The sequence below is a fragment of the Thunnus thynnus genome, chromosome 10 (assembly GCF_963924715.1).
Source record: "Thunnus thynnus chromosome 10, fThuThy2.1, whole genome shotgun sequence".
In the NCBI taxonomy this organism is placed as follows: Eukaryota; Metazoa; Chordata; class Actinopteri; order Scombriformes; family Scombridae; genus Thunnus; species Thunnus thynnus.
This window is the reverse complement of record NC_089526.1, coordinates 6,053,921-6,069,134: the sequence shown is the minus strand read 5'-3', so window position 1 is coordinate 6,069,134 and position 15,214 is coordinate 6,053,921. Positions and strand designations below refer to the sequence as shown.

Sequence of the window (15,214 nt, the reverse complement as noted above, 5' to 3'; positions counted from 1 at the left end):
CTGAGCCTCAGGAAAGAAGGCAATTTATTTTGGACCTGACCTCCGGTGGCCATCTTTTTTTCCTCCAAGAAAACAGCCTTAATGGTTCATGGGTGGGGCTGTGGGGGTGGGAGGGGGGGGGGGGGGGGGGGTGGAGGGAGGGAGGGAGGGTAGGGGCGTGAGGGGAGGTGAGGAAGAGTGTGGAGAGATAGGGGGAGAGGAGTCAGGGGTTAACTCAGCGTGTCACCCTGTCTTTGTCAGTTTTGACCCCTTTAAATACTGTTAGTCTTGTGGAAGTAAGAAGGGATGCTTGTTGCTTCCAGTTGAGCTCTGATGGTTTTCTTATGCTCATGATTTGTCACAGATATACTGTTAAGAGCTCAGACTCTCCTCTATGCTTTAAAAAGATTTTTTTTAAATTGCAAAATAATAATTTTAAATTAAAAAAACATTTATTGCCGCGCAAGAGGATCCAGTCTTAAATAAGGGTTAACATTTTAAACATTTTGTCATCCAAGCAAGTTACCTCCTACCCTCTAAAAAACAACCACAGTTAATTTAGTGTAACCAACCATTTTCTCAGAGTGTTAATCTCATTTTGTAATGAAACACATCATCAAACCGATGAACACATTAATACTGATAAAAGTTTGACCCCCCGATATGAGGTCGTGAAGTTGAAATTACAGCTTTCATTTCAAAACCGTGGCACAAATAACAAACTTTAAAATGACATGTAATTACTATAGAAATAACACAAATGGAAAGAAGACTTTATCAGTGAGTCGACATGATAAAAAAAAAAAAAACCTGTGACAATTTTTATCAGTGATGAAAAATTACGGAAAATAACATCCGTAGTATTTAGAGTCGACAGTGACCAGAAATAAATCCTCGGAAATGGTTTACGAGCTGAGCTTATATAAGATGATAAAATATAAATATATAATATTTCAACAGCCTCCAACTTCAAAATCAAACATCAATCAACATCAAACACTCAATCAGCCATCACATCAGTTTCTCACTAAATCAGTTTGGCAATAAAAGTATCATTTTCTAGAAGTCAAGTTGGAATAAAAGCCAGTGATCTGCCGGGAATGAAAGAAAGACGCTTTCACTGGCTTTGTTTTATTCCTCTTGACAAAAAATATCTAACAAAAAAAAAAAAAAAAAAAAAAAAAAAGAGGCAATGCTATTCAGATAAAAACAGATTAAAGACATGAATTACCCTATAATAAAAATGTATGGTATATATTACAAGTGTATACAGTGCGGATTAAAATCAAATATTACCAAAGATAAATTTCAAACTAAAAGCTGCTGGAGAGTTTTCGGGGCACAGACACATTTTACAGACGGACAGTCACAATAACTCCACTCTCCGGGGGATCCGGGTGGACGACACAGGCTGTGCCACAGGCGCTGTGGGCCGCCTGGGAAAGGAAATTAATTCCTCTTTGAGAGAAAATTACTTTAACAGATAGCATGGCTGAGGCAGGCTGTAACTTTGCCGCTGTCGCTCCCCCCTTCCTCCCCCCTCCCCCCATCCCCCCCCCACACACAGTCCCACCAAAGCCTCCGAAGGCAGCAGAGGCAGCGCAGCAGAGGAAAGGCACCTTAGGTGAGTGAGTGTCAAACTCTTCTACTGTTTACCTTACAAATTAAGGCTATTAGCAGGTTAGCCCGGGCTATATATTCGCTCTGGGGCTTGAGCAGGTATTAATACACACGTGTTTCCAATCCTGTCACTGTTCTCTCTGCAGTGATGGCCTGTGGCATGGGTGTTTTCAGTCAGTCCTAGCCTTTGCCCCTCGTGGGCTATGAGGCAAAATCTCCCACTGTGTGAATATAAGTATGTGTGTGTGTAATCTTATGTTGGGCCAATACTTTTATTGTGAAAATATTAAATACTACACAGGAATTTTGTCCACTTCAGCTTGGATTTGAGTTCCACGTAAGATGCATCAATTACATTTTATTTTATTTATGGAATTTTAAATTATTTTTTTCTTTTTGTTCATGTATCTTTTGTATTCCACTGAATACATGTGGCACCTTTAAGAGCTGCTAACCCTAAATAAATGTCATTAGTCTGGCTTCAGTGAGGACTTTTAGTGTCCCTTGATGGTGTAAATGCTGTTTCAGGTGCTTTTCCAATCTGAATTGAATAAAAAATCCAATTGGAAACATTTTATTTGGGCATGAAAACGATCCCATGTGAAGATATCGTGAGTATTATGGCACAAACCATCAATCATGTCGATCTAAAACTACCTGTATTGGCCTCCGAAAGCACATATTGGTCAAACTCTATTATGTGATGACATGTGAAGTGAAGAGGAGAATAAAAAGAGGTGAAGAGGTTCTAAAGATGAGTTTCTTATTTTTTTCCTTGTTAGTCATAAAAAAAAAAGAAAAAAAAAGGAGTCAGTGAAGAGGAGAGGCTGCCGCTGTCGATGTGTTTCTGATAATCGTGTCGGGGTGGCGAGGTCGGGGGGGGGGCGGCACGGTTTCTCCGCAGTAGACAGAAACCGAAGGTAGACCTGCTGCTCAACCTGTGGCTGTCAGTCACCAAGGCAGGAAGGATTACAGCAAACACAGCTCAGTGCCACTGTCACCAAAACAAACATGCAACCACCACTTTAGTGCTTTTCTTACATGAATTTAAAGTAAACATGGTCATTTACTGTATAGTTTAGGTTTGGCTTTCTTTGGAAAATAAGCAACCATTGTCTTTTTTGCAGAAATATAATATGCAGTGAGGTTCTGGCTTTTGCAGAGGTTAATCAAAAGATAATATGGGATGGAAATGTGTCCCTGGAGTCACAAAAAGAAAAAAAACTGTTAAAATTAGAAGCAGTGACATGACTTTATATGAACAAAACCTGCTTTTTTTTTTAATCCAAAAGCTCAAGTCTTAAAGTAAAAAACATTAACGACAACAATTATTTATGTCTTCAATAGCAGAACTCGAATATGATAAAATTTAATCCTTTTAACTATTTTCATTGCCAATCACTGCAGCTACTTTCCTAAATTTAACAGCCCCGGATGTGTAATACGCTTTACTGAGAAAGCTTTGATGCAGCTCTCGGCGTCAGAGTATAATATGAGCATTTAAAAAGACCCAGTGTGTGTGTAATCATTATTGGACATTTTCCTTTTTTTTCTTGAAATTCTCCGGCTAATATGGAAACATTTCAGAGTGTATAACATTCACCGAGTCTCTCTTGATATATAAAGCGTGTTGCCAAGTAGAGAACGATTAGAATTGATGTGTTTTGTACCAGCGTTAAAACCTAATATATCCAAAATTAGACGGCTGGCATGAAAACAAATGTCATCCTGGTAAATAAACGGAAACCTGCAGGATTTTAGGCCTTTAGTGAAAAGCAGACAGCAGAGATTTCTTTTGTCACAAGTTTGGATTTTAATGGAAACGTTTGGCTCTCTTCAGATATGAGATTTCCAACCTTTTTGAAAAACTCTGCCTTTATAAAACAATTGCTGCAATGAAAGTTAGAATTAAGTTACAGAGAATATCATCCAGAGATCATTTCCTACATGTAGGTTATGTGTTTAAATGTTTGTATGTCTTTTTTTTTATAAAATAGAAATAATAGTTCAGGATAAACTGTTTAAATATTCACCAGCAAAACTGCATCTGGGCCTAAAAGTGACATTTTAAAATTTAGCCAAACTCATTAATTAAAACAAACTATCTCAAATCAGTATCTATATGTAAACAGCATCCACAGAGAGAGTTTGCACGATATGCTCGGTTTGATCCTGCAACTAATTAAAGAGCAGAGACAGTGACACGGCACCAGTGTTGATATGAACATCTGTGGGCGGTGTGGAAACGGTTGTCGCTGCTTGTTTCCTCTCAAACCTCAGCCGCAGATTTACAGCAGTTGTCAGAAATATTGTCCATACAAGCGATAGCAGGATGTCAGTGATATATGATGAAGTGAGACAGTAAATGTTGTCTCAGTTTGCAGCTTGATTACATGAAGAGAACAGCAGTCTTCTAAGGGAGTGACGGCATGGGAGCATAAAGGGAAACGTCGATAGCTTCATGTAGCTTGACACGGATGAAACCATTCATGCAGCAAACTTTTTTTTTTTTGCAGTTTGCATGATACTAAATTATGTGCTGTTTGCATGATAATTAAGAATAAATTGTTAGGATTGTGAGGCAACTTTTCATTTTTCAAATTGCAGCTTGTGCAGCTACAAAATGTTTGTGTTTAAAATGTTTATTGGAATAAAATCCTTAATTTATCAGACACTGGTTGTGTGTTATGTTCCCTTAATTCAGTGAATTGTTCAAAAGTAAATAAATAACAGGAATAGTTTTAAATGTAATGTTGAACACTGCTGTCAGGAAAACCTTGCAGTAATAAATTGTGTTAAATTAAAAGACAATCTGGTTCCCTTATGGAGCCAGAAAAATCAGTGACCTTTTCTACCAATGAAATATATTTAATGAGTTAAAAAATGCCAAAGAAAGGTTTATTTCTTTGCTAAAAAGTTGACATTTGAGAGATATAAAAGCTCTTATCTGATTTTGATGATATCTTTGTTAAGAGTTTGTGATTTCCTGCTTTAATAGAGTCATTTAACACACTTGCTCCTCTTAGGTGGCCATTTTCTGTGTCTATAATGGCCATGGACAGCCGGGGTGAGATCATCATCTATAATGGGGGCGGTTGGAGCTGCCTGGTGTGATGGTTCCCCTCCGCCTCCAGCTTGAAGGCATTGGAGCCTGAGTAGACATGTGTGATGCTGTGCAGGGCCTCGCACCGAGTCAGACCACACCTCAAACAGCCCGGGGTCGCCGCACTAAAACCTCCATTTAAATCTGGACCCGGTACAACCGCCAAGACCAAAAGCGGCACCGGCTCCAGCCAGCCAGGCAGCCGTGCACATTATCCTTCAGTGCTAAGCCTGTTTCCTCCCAGACTAAATTTGTAAACGCCCTCCTTCATTTCACCCCCTTCGCACTCCTCGCCATCTTCGAGCACCTTCCAGTGGGAATGGGTGCCAGGCAGGGGAACAACTCCAGACTTCTCAGTCAGCGAACTGGGCCATTAGTGCTTTTATTTGGTCGGTTGGATCGCCTGCCCGCTCACTAAACCCACCCGCACGCTAAACTTCCTGCTCCAGAGCAAGAGTTGTTTCGGACGCCCACATGTCGCAGGCTCGGTCCAATGTGTGGAGAAGCTCTGGCCTTATTGCATCATTCCAACGTCCCTATGATGGTCCAGCTTCAACATACTGTTCCAATCAGGCAAATCATTCAGAAGAGTGAAGTCAACCTTTTATGATTTAACGGCTTCCTTCTCTCTTTAGGTTCCTGGAGGTTTCTGGATGATTCCCAAAGTATTCGCTCTGTTGAGTTACTGTACGACGGACCCGGCCTGTTTTCTGATTAATGTTAAGTCAGTATGTTGGGGCTGGTGAATCTCATTAACACTTAATTCAGACTCAGCGCCATCAGTTCGATTTTAACACGGCAGCGTCACGCAGTCATACCGTGACGGGTCAGAGTGACAGTTTTTTGATTTCAGTTTGAGCTTCGTCCAAGCAGATCTGAACAGTAAATTGACTTTTAAACCTGGCTGATAATTCCCAAAAAAGTAGAGCTACAGCACAGGTGTACTTTATGAGTGGTTGTTTGGTAACCACGGAGACCATTGGCAAAGTTTCTCGTTTACACCTGTTGGTTATTCTGCAGATCTTTTCAGTAAATCCCTGTGTTGTTCGTTAGGGTTTTATTTACAGTCCTTACACACCTACTGTTCACCTTCACAGATGTTTTCACTTACTTTTGCCTGATTAGACCCTTTTAAAAAAAGACAGCGTGACTGTGACTGATCGACAGTTCCCTCACTCTCCTGGTAGTTTTGTTGTAACTGTTAAAGCGAGACACATTACACCCTTATCATTTTTATTAGTATCTTGAGTTCGATGACCTCATAGCTTCACCCAATTTCCACCTGAGCAGATGTTTAATCAAATAACTGAAAACACCTGTGTGGGTTTACGGGACATTTAACTTCATTAAATATTAGCCAGACTGCGTCGCCTACTTCTGACTTGATGGAGGTTTTTCGTGACCACACTTACTATCACTACTATTAGTAGTGCTTTAATACTAATAATTATTCTTGTTATTCCACTTAAATGTTCTGTCTGTGATTTGGGGAAAATCCTCATATGCTCACCTGCTTTTTTCTGTTCTCTCCTGCACTTTTTGTTTAGTATTTGTGTTCTCAAATGTGCAAATGATGCACTACTTTCACAACTACTCCTATACAATACAGACGACAAAAGCAATGAAGACACAAAACTGAAAAATATCACTAAAAATTGTCAACCAAAGCAAACATGTCTCCACAACCTTCCTCATGTGATTTCCAAAGCAGAAATCAATCAAGTTTACTGAGATGTTGCTGCTGATTAATAGAATTCAGGGAAATTTTCATTTTTCATAATTTTTTATTTTTTATTAGAGCTACAGGTTTGAGTTCAGTCTGTCTTAATCTTTTTTTTCTTTCCATCTGTGTCATTTTTCTTGCTCTCTTTAGAGTATAATTTCTGCCTGGTGATTGATTGATTAGATCTTGTTAAGCTTGTTTCTTGTAAAGGTCTTGGACGTGCTTTGTGATGAATGGTGGTGGAAATAACATGTCATGTCACCATGCAAATGCAGCTGTAGACTGTAATGATGGTCTAAATGCTATTTGAGAGGCTTTTCCACCATGACAAGCACAAACTCGAAAAGGGCCAACCTTTTTTGGACAAGCGATTGGAAAAATTTAACAGCATCATGAGTATTGGCACACTCCGTCAATGATTTTAATCTAAAAATATTGACACAAGATGCTTTCCTTTCGAACCTGATGAGAATAAAATCATGGTATCTGTCAATTCTAAAAGTATTGAATGCTTCCACATAGTAACGTCTACCAGCTTGTGGCTACAATATATCAGTTGAATTTTACTGTCTTCATCTCTCTGTCAATGCTAATTAAGTCATTTACACAACACAGTAGCGATAACTCAACGACATGTTCCTGTGTTGTGTATATACACAGGTGGTTTCTTGTATAACTGGGTGATTTTGTTGGGTTTTCTGAAGTTGCAGCAGACACAGGGGCTTCACAGTGATTCATCATTGCTGCTGCTGCTGCTGCTGCTGCTTCTGCAGCCCTCCACTCTGTGACCCGACGACGCAAAAGTGCTGCAGCTTCACAGGAGGTGCAGTGTGCAGCAGGAGAATAGGGACCTCTACTGGTGGACGGTGACAGGTGTGTGTGTGTGTGTGTGTGTGTGTGTGTGTGTATGTAAAGCTGCAGTGAAGCTGCATTCGTACCGACATCGATCCCAACTGATGCAGCTTTGCCTAATGTTTTAATATGCTGCAGAATTACAACAATTTCATGTTCAAACATAGAGACGCAAGGAAAAAATGTACACAGGTAGTCGGTGGTCAATCAATATAACTTCTCATTTTTTTCATTTTCTGCAAAAATGCTTCCTGCTTAAGTTGAAAAGCAGAATGAATACGATGAAACATGGTGCTCAAAATTTATGTAAAGATGTAATCAAGGGGTGGAATCCAGAAGTAATGGAAATATATCAATATTTCTCTGTTGTCGGACGATAAGCCTCGTCTTAGTTGAATGACACTTCAGTTTTGGCACCATCCTAAAGGTCTGGAGAAGATTTTCGGGACCTCAGTGGTTTGAGAGATGAATTCGTTTAAGATGCAAAGGATTATTCTCTGATCTTCTAGGGCGACAAGTTTACTGTCAGTTGGTTGATGACTTGTTTAAGAATTCACAGCAGTAAATTCACAGCAGTCGAGTTGTTTTCTTGTTTTGACCCTGCCTACTAAAACGAGCCCTGTGTCAAACTCTATCTTTAAGAGGACTGAAATTATATTCATTAATCTTGTGTTTACATGGCACATACTCCTAAAATAATAGAACTGAATTGCCCAAAACTAATTAACATTCAAAAAGAAAACATAGCGTGAAGTGCTGTGTACTGGTATTTTTCTCGATGTCGACACAAATAATGAAACCGACATGTCGTTTTCACAGTTCAGTGTAGATTTTTGACCCGGGGCCTTTATCAGGTTATTGTGTCCATGGGAGGATGTGTCCAAAAAGTAGAGACACATGGTGTTTGTATGTAGAGACACACAATGTATTAGTTACTTTAATAATTATGTGGGGTCCCATATATATCTTAAAATAATTATCAGATCTGATACAAAAGTTCCTGCAGTCTTTTTACCATCATTTTGTGCTTTTGTATCACTCATTCATTTGTTGCACTAATGGCAGCGCTCTTCCCTGTTCTTGCTAAACTGAGATTCCTTGTTACCCTCAGTTTACATCACAGATTGTTTTCTACTGACGGTATGTTTGAAATTCAGAAATGTTTGCTTGACATTTATCCGCCTGCAAATAAATAGCGTGTCTCCCCAGCAGCTCACGGAGTCAAGGGTTATTGCTGCTCGGTGTCAGTCAGATTTAGCTCTTGCCCAATAGAAACCCGGTGACCTCTGCATATTTTTCACTCAGCGGGGTCATCGGCTGCGCCTCCGGGGAGCCGTTCTGCTCTCCGTCTCCTCTCACGCTGGGAAGTGGAGTTCCCAAGCATTTCCCCCAACTGTGGTCCAGAACAATCCCATGTCGTCGCCCAATCAGGAGACTGAAGAGACTGGTTTTAGCCGCCCGCTCTATGTGGACATGACGCATGGACGGGACAATAGGAGGATACGGAGGCATGCGGTATGGGTGCAAAACCTCCCTTCATTATGACGACAGGGTTAGATAGGTTGTTATACAGTGTGGTGTCGATTTCCTGAATTTTATGTTGTGACACCTTAGGCCAGCTGAGGCCCTCTCTGTGTTTTGCCTCATTAAAAATGACAACCCATACTGCATAAAAGAAACCCAAACATGGAGCTCCAGCCCTGATAATATATAAAATGTGTTGCCTGTGGATCAGATCCACAGAGACTCACGCTATAAACTGACCAGAGCCGAGCTTTTCTGTTGCCTGTGTCGTGACATCTGTTGAAATCATAGCCCCGTTTTCAGCAGGACCCTGTCCCGTCCTGTTTGCAGTTGCCATTGGCGACAGGGCAGTGCGCAGGAGGCAGCACAGGGTTTGGTCCAAGCTCACTGGGACTGAAGAGGAGGCGGCGGTTTGGACGGGATGGACTGCATTCAGTTCCAGGGCTTTCCAGAACCTCCCAGGGGCTTCATTAAAACAAAAGGAGGAGGAGGAGGAGGAGGTGGGACTTCCTGTTGGAATGTTACAGACCAACTATGACCCCATAGGAACAGCAACACTCCATGTGGACAGAAGGTCTACAGTCATACTATAGTAATAGCATGAGTATCCATTACAGAGGTTCTCCATCATGCAGCAGAGCTGTTGCAGCCTGTGTCGTCTATTCTGAGCAACTTGCTGCAACACAAACCTGCTGTCAGAAGGCTGGTTGGCAGATCATCTTCTGTTAGAGTAATCTGTGACGCCTACTGGTGACCAGCAGGACGTGCAACAACTGCATTTTATAGCATAGTCCGCTTCCCATCCAAGTGGAACAGGGTGAGATTCATTTGCTTCCGATTGCTTCTTTGTGTTCAATCTGATTGAACTTTGACACCAAAAATCACAAAGGTCTCCAATTTCTAAGAGGTTTAAGAGACAGGGTGAGATTGTTTTATAACAGTGAAATAGTACAAACAGAAGAGGAGGAGAGATGCTGCCTGGCAGCAGTGAGTGTAAGGACAGAGACAGAGTTTATGGCAGCAAATGTTTGATTAGAAGCTGTATAATTCACAACTTTTAGGACTGTTGTTGCTAGCATGCTAGCCATGCTAACTCCTACAGTTTATGTTTACAACCCTACTATACCTACACCGTCCCCCCCCTGCTTTTGGCCACACCACCGCAGTGGATTTTAGTCTGACTGCAGCTTCACTGTGGAACCCCGCCCATCCTGTCCCAGTCATTTCCTGTATTTGATGCAACATCGCATTTTCACAGCAGAAGAGTACAGCCAAGTTCAGACCAACAGTAGCTCTACATGAAACTCATTCATTTCAATGATAAATGTAGGAGCTCAAGGGCAGAGTGCTCCTTAAAAAAAAGTTACAACATCAGCTTGCAATGCACTGCTTTGGCCAGTCAAACACATGCAAGTACACAATTCTTTACTTTGTAATATGAATTCTACCGTTCACCTTGCGATTGTGGAGACAATGATGGTCACTGTGATGACTTTAAACCCTGTTTCATAGTATTATAAACTGCTGTAGAGTGTTTTGACATATGACAAACCATCAGACTCATGGATCTATTACTAAGAGTGGTCTCATGGATCGTATTTCATCCTCTCACCGCACCTGAGGCAACACACCACCATCAACGCAGTCCGTTACGTTTTTTTAACTTAAACAGAGGTCCAATTGAAAAGTCTGACAAAAAATATGATATATCAACATGTAGCACAGCAATAATAACACTGCTTTGTTGCTTTTATTTGGCTTGAGAACATGTGTTTTAGTTTTAGTCGTTGAATGATGAAGACCTTACAAAACTGTGTTAAGATGCAGTTCTAGTGAATGAAAATCTAACAGATGTTGACTGGACAGACTGGATTGAAGGGATGGGGAAAACCACCAGCTACTCTATGGATACACAAAGACTTTTTTACAGCGAGGGTAAGGGTATCAAAATGAAGTTTCACTCTTTTAAGTGCTGCACCCCGGTATTCTCCACTTTAGTAGCTAAATGCTCCACTTTATCTATGCCAGCACCACCTACTGTTTGGTACTGCGCTGTCAGTGTACTGAGGGTTTATCTGAGCTTTTTTTTTTTTAAGCTGAAAACAGCTGCCTGCTGCTGCTGGAAGCAAGGTTGAAAGACACTAAAGTGCTCTGTAGAGCTGAAGGGAACAGAGTCATGTAATAATCCTCTGTGGCAACATATTTTATATTATACTTTAACTTTGATTTTCAGTGTAGCATCTTTATGTTAACATTTCAGCTGCTCGTGAGCAGCCGGAAACACAGGTTGTGACACTGACACTGATGTCTGTATCAATGTATCTGTATCCTATTTTTCTACAATTCTACAGTTGCAACACTGGTTGCAATATCCTTCACTATTGAGCATGACAAAAGGATAATGAGTAGCTTGTGAGGGTGGGGGAGGATTGGAAAGCATTTTGATATTGCTTTGTTCCAAAGCAGAATGAGCCAGGGAGTGAGTTCTGAGAGCCAGAATTATCAACACGGAAAAATTATCCTTGAGTCATTGGTGATGATAAACAACCTGCAGATATTTCTTCAGTCGTTTTGTGACAGAAAGTTACCTACTGCTGCTATAAGAAGCAACATACAGAGATCAAACTGTGGGACAAACGTAGGACAAGTACACAAAAGCATTCAGTGCATGAAATGAATTTAGGAGTGTCGACCTTGTGTGATGTGCAAAGACAACAGAGACAACAGAGAGAAGGTTAAAGATACAAACGGTGAGAGGAGGAGGAGAGGCTGAAATAGAGGGAAGAAGAGTGCAGCACCTGGTGTTTGACAGTTGCATTAGTGCAGTTCATCATCCAGCAGGAAACAATAGGGATGTTGTCAGTCTGGAGCAACAGACTCACACAGGAACGAGTAAGTGGGAAGACTGCCACTTGGACCAGAGATAGTTTTCCATAAAACTGATTTACATTTCCATTTTTAGGTATTTAAGCCGGGCTCAGACTACAGGAGTTTTAAAATCCTAACCGATTTTGAAATCGGGTTGCATCACGCACATAAGGAGAAACTTTACAGATGTTCTTTTTCTAATCTCAAACATGCACACACTACAAGATTTGAAAATAATGGCACATCACACACTACAGGATATTATTGAGATTATCGTGCCAGAGGAATGCACCACCTCTCGTGATCTCATGTGGAAGCAGATGTAAACGAAAAATGAAAACTGGAAAAACATAAGCAGAAGGCCGAACGGGTATGGATGAAAAACACACACACACAACACAGGTTGTCTGTTATTCAGGTGAGATTTTAACCGTCAGTTTTAATATCTTTCAACAGTCGTATGCTAGCTAACGTTAGCCTCAAGGGCTCAGTGTTTACCGTTGCTTGGCAACATCAATTAACATCCTCTCCTTGCAGACTTGTCTCTCTTATTGGCTATGGTGGTCTCGCTTGGAAAGTAGTAATGTAATCATCCAGATTTTATCTCCTAAATATCAAACATGTGTGAAATTATTGGGGGGTAATCCCCTCACACTACCAGATAATCTGGGCCGAACATCGGACCCGACCAAGGTCCCAGATCAGATTTCTCCTCCGATTGTCGGAGGTGAATCAGGGATAAATCGGCCCAGAGCTCCTGTAGTCTGAGCCCGGCTTTAGATGACGCTCTTGTCCTGTGCAAGTTAGAATGAGTGTAACAAGAAAAATAAAAAAGGTCACCAGGTCACCAAATTAAAAGCAGAGATAACAAATAACTGAGAGAAATAAAAGGAAAAGAAAACAAGTAAGAGGTAAAGAAAGACAGGAGAAGGAATCATTTTTCACACATCACATACTGATGTCATTACAGAAATCATAACACTTTGGATATAAAAATTTAGCTGTTAAAGTGTCAGATAACACCAAATATATAATCATTTTGTGAAATTACTCTCTTAAATGCATCAATCCTGAGCGAAAAAGTTCTGAAAATCAGAATGAAATACTGTATCTTCCTGTTATTTGATTATAACTCATAAGGATGCAAACTGGATAGGAAAAGAAATCCGCTCCTTTAGGAATACACGTGGCGTTACTGCTTTCCTGTTTTTATGAAATCACTTTCTATAATAAAGTATTACAACCTTAATTAAGAAAAGACTTCAGCGATATAGAACTAAAACCTGTGAATGACAAGCTGTGATTTTGGCTTTATTAGCAAAATTCTGCCATCTGATTAAATAAACACTGAATAAATAAACTTTCAGGTTTCAATTTCATTTTGTGTCTTTTCGCTGAATATTTCACAGCTATTTGCCAAGTAGACAAACAACAGCTGCAGCTATTTATTTTTATTGTCCATCAACCAAAGAGCTTTCTGGGCAATTTGTCCAAAACTGCACCACGTTGTACAAACAATAAATAATTACAATGAAAATACAGAGAAGAGTTACACATTAAATGTTGATGTACATGACAAAAGGGTGACGTGGCCTCAGAAACACTGATATAGATGTAATAGTTTGCACATCTTATGGAAACACTTCACTATGATGCGTTGAAAATATGTCAATACGTTGTCATTGGAAAGGTTAGACAGTGACACATGAAACATTTTCTACACCTATTTATTTTTTATTAAATTCATTGTAAATACCTTGGTATTGTTAGGTTCTATTGGACACACATGTTAGAATTAAGTTTTTTTTGTTGCTTTTGAACATGGATTTGTCCCCTCACATGTGTCTTTCATTTTACTGGAACGAATAAACATTTCAAAAAGCTTTCCAGTCCACTCTGAATTTGATATAGTACATCATAACATGTACATGCAGTTTAAGATTGTCAGTTTGATGGATGCGAAACTTTTTTCCTGTCTTGGCTGATCCCTACTGACTTTTGTTATTGACATTTTAAAACTTTTCACTCCCAATCCTGTTCAATTTTGCATAATTCCTTCCAGTTTGGGTGAAACAGAGCTTCTGAGTCCAAAAGCTAAAAATTCTGGTACACTACAAGAACCGGTTTTAAATGTTTAAGTGATAAGGCTTGAGGCCTCTGCATTACACATCCCATTGGACTTGTCAGGGTAGGAAAAGCGCAGGTGTTACAAACAACATAATGATGATTTCTATTCAAGTATCCAAGTGAACCATGACAGCGAGGCAGCAGGCACAATAAGACCCTGAAAGTGAAGCAGCTCAATGGCATTCAGCCAACTTTAATTTTATTTATTTTATTTTATTTTATTTTATTTACATCTGTGCCTTTCAGGTAGCATATAACATGACTGTAAGGTCATATTCCCATCCCCAAATGTACCGTACAGCAACAAGTCTCCTATCTGACAAGTATCTCACAATCCATTTTGATGTCATGTCCCACATATTGGTTTTTATATTTAGATTTTTTATTTAGAATTTATGATAAAATACCTTATTTACTTTGGTTGTGCTGCAAAAACAGATATTAATTTAGAAAAAGCATGTTTTTTGTGTTCTATTATCCTTTTAATCATTAATCATTTTAATCACTTGAGGCCTAATTCCAGTTCATTTAAAACTTCGGTCTTATTTTTGTAGCTTTTGTCACCCTTAACATAGATAATATTTACTTACCAAGTCATTTGCTGAGATCCTGGGAAAGCAGTGACGTCACGAAAAGTAAGTCCAACGAAGTAAAGAAACGAGCAATCAGACGATCAGACAGGTTGTAAACAAACATCCAGGTTAGTTGATTCCCGAAACTATCCGTTGTAAATATCCATCACGGTATATAGAATGACTTCCTGATTAACTTTGATCTACCATACTTACCGTACCATATCTACCATTTAGCAACATTTTGTTTTACCCCTAAATGTGGTTAAAGGTATAATGAGTAAGAGCTGGCCAGAATTTTAGTTTAAAAACATTCCAAAATTAACTAAAATTATCAACAGAATATGAAGAAATAACAGTTTTGGCTACTGAGGTTAGCATGCTAGCCAGCTAGCTCTGGCCATGTAATACCACTTTGTACCTTTAGGGACAATAGTGAGTCACCGTAGCGTCCAGTCTGCCCTCAGTCCAATACGAGCGCTGCCCAGAGCCACCAACAGTAATGGTGGAGCCAGGCTGAAACATGGATGTGTAATAAGAGCCGGATAGGGCGCCACCGCTCAGCCTTGCAGCCAATTTTTCCCAGTGGTCACTCGCGGTATTGCAACGAAAAATCTCCCTGCAGCCCAAAAAGCTTTTTCCCCATAGACCATCATTGTAAAAGAGACGCCTGTAAAACTATTGATAGCACACCTCGAACTGCTAACAAGGTCAATTATGACTCTTTCTATTATGAACTTTTGATCCATGGAGGTTTTATATTTGTTAAACTTTCCTTGAGCCGAGAAAAGCGACTTAAATATCCGTGACGTCACCACAATGTAAAGTCTAGCGGGAACTCGTGGG

The 15,214-nt window shown here is 40.0% G+C and overlaps 1 long non-coding RNA gene across 1 annotated transcript; it reads left to right on the top strand.

Annotated features, from left to right (window-relative positions):
- The first annotated feature begins 149 nt into the window (after window positions 1-149).
- Window positions 150-13,553, top strand: LOC137190898 (uncharacterized). The gene is made up of 2 exons (XR_010930316.1): window positions 150-1,603; window positions 4,626-13,553. It is a non-coding gene; the product is annotated as an uncharacterized lncRNA (long non-coding RNA).
- Window positions 13,554-15,214: the final 1,661 nt, after the last annotated feature.